Source organism: Monodon monoceros, unplaced genomic scaffold, assembly GCF_005190385.1.
Source record: "Monodon monoceros isolate NGI ecotype Baffin Bay Population unplaced genomic scaffold, NGI_Narwhal_1 Super_Scaffold_3, whole genome shotgun sequence".
In the NCBI taxonomy this organism is placed as follows: Eukaryota; Metazoa; Chordata; class Mammalia; order Artiodactyla; family Monodontidae; genus Monodon; species Monodon monoceros.
Genome location: NW_021703780.1, coordinates 34,169,727 through 34,172,017, shown reverse-complemented (window position 1 = coordinate 34,172,017; position 2,291 = coordinate 34,169,727).

Sequence of the window (2,291 nt, the reverse complement as noted above, 5' to 3'; positions counted from 1 at the left end):
GGGAGGGGAGGGGAGGGGAGGGGCAGGAAGTGTTAAGGCATGAGCCCTAGAAAGAGGAAGGGGTCCTTCTCCTGCAGAGACCAGAGGAAAGGAACAAAGGAAAGGAGACGACAGATATTTTGAGGTGGAAGGAAGTGATACGTGGTCTGGAAGGAAGTGGTATGTGGTCTGGATCTTGCAAGTTGAGTGGTACAGAGAGAGGAAGTGGGATTTGAGGGGAGAGGAAGGTTGGAGCAGGCCCCTGGGGATGAGACTGGCAGTCTGCCAGGGGATGAATATGAGTATTTCAGGCAGAAGCAATGCCCATTGTTCTCATTAAGCTGTGATGAAAACTCAGGCAGGTCGCGGGACTTTGTCCTGCCATTTGTCAACCTGAGAACAACAGAAAGAACCAGGATGTTTGTGCTCTAGGATTTCGGGTAGTCAGGAGGGAGTGGGGACATACTGAGTGTGCAGTGAACTTGGAGTCCTTGTGAAAGATGGATTCTGAGGTCCTAGGTAAGCAGGATAGTGAAGATAGTCAGGGCTTATTGGTGGGGAGTGGGATGAGCTTGCTCTGAAGGGGATCTGGGGTTCAATAGGCATAAAGTGAAAGATGGATAATAACATGTGGCCAAGAACAAAGGAAAAAATGAAGTTCCAGATTTGGGAGACTGTGTTGAATGGTGCCTGTTGGCAGGAGACCAATACCTGCTCTTTCATACTCTCCCCTGTACCACAGGGGTTTGGACACCTGAAAAACTCATTTCCAAGACTCCTTTGCCAGTTAGATTCTGCATCGGATCCACTGATGGGAAGCACTCAAGTGAGGTTAGAATGCACAAAGAAGGTGGAAGCTCTTTTCTGCTTGTGGTAACAGCATTAGCAGGGATGTGAGATCCTAGGCTTCATGAAGTTACCAACCTCTGGGTAATAGCATCTTCTCTTTTTTGCTTTGAAAATCCAACCAACCCCTTTGACACACATTCCCTGTATTGAATTCCCCTCTGTTTGAAATACCTAGGGTGGTTTCTGTTTTCCAGATGAGACAGTTTGACCTGTTGGAAAGCCCAGGACGTAACTGGGCATATGATATGGGTGGCTGAAGTAAAGAGGAGATGAAGGGCTTGGGATGGGGAGTTCTGAGGTCAAATAACTGAGAAATCAGGGCGTGAACAGCTCAGCATAAGAATCCATAGTTGAGGCTAGAGAGGAACTCTCACACCCTCCTCGGGGCTCTGAATTCTATTGGGATCATGGACTATCCCCCCAAATATTCCTTCCCAACTTTCACTCAGGCAGACCACTATCCTTACCCCCACCTCCCCAAGTTAACATCTTCTGTACCCCATGGGTTCCACTGACTGATCAAACTGTGATATGTTTGTTATCCATTCTCCCCACTACTCCCTCCTAAACTATATCCTCTTCATAGTTTTCCCACCTCCCCAAATCCCCAGGAATGTATTTTGTCCCCTGTTTTTGAAAGTCTTATTCCTTAATATAATTTCTTAATCTGGAGCCCATGGGGATTCTAAGGGTTAGAATTTGCACAGTTAATTTCACATGTATGTGCATGTGGCTTTTTTGTCCCCCCGCCCCCCCGAGAGACAGACTGTCATATTTATCACACTTTCAAAGGGATCCTTGTTCCCTTCACCTTGGGTGTGGTTCTAGGAAGAAAGAATAATCACTGATGAGTTTTAGAACTTAATTTGCTCAAGGTCTGTAGCTTTTTCTGTGACCTTGAAAAAGCCATTTTTCACCCCTTGGGACTCAGTTTCTTCATCTGTAAAGTGGAAACAATAATTCTTACTTTTCAGGATTATTATAAGGATTAGAAATAGTATAAAAGCCAGCACAGTGCTGGGCATGGGTGACTTTTAATAAAACTCAGCCATTGGAATTGAGCTAGTTTGGGTTCCTCCAGAAACAGACCTTTAGTAGGAATTTCAGTATGAGTATTTTATTTGGGAGGTGACCTAGAAAATGTCAGTGGGGGGTGGGGTGAGAAGTGAAGAAAGAAAGGGGAGTAACCCAATAAAGCAAGTATTTTCAGTTGGAGCTCATTCCACTGGGGATCTCTGGGATACAGCGTGAAGCACACTCTGAATTATCCCCTCCAGGGGTGAGGGAGTGGGGTATTTATCCACCTACTTGCTGCATATCATTGCTTGAGGGCTTCCAGGGACATTAACTCTCCAGCACAACTGGTTCCCTTGGCCAGGAAAAACCCTCAGGCATAAATTTTCAGTCATTTATAGTAGCAATTTAGTTGTATAAAGGTAAATGCTCAAGAGATAACAGCAGGG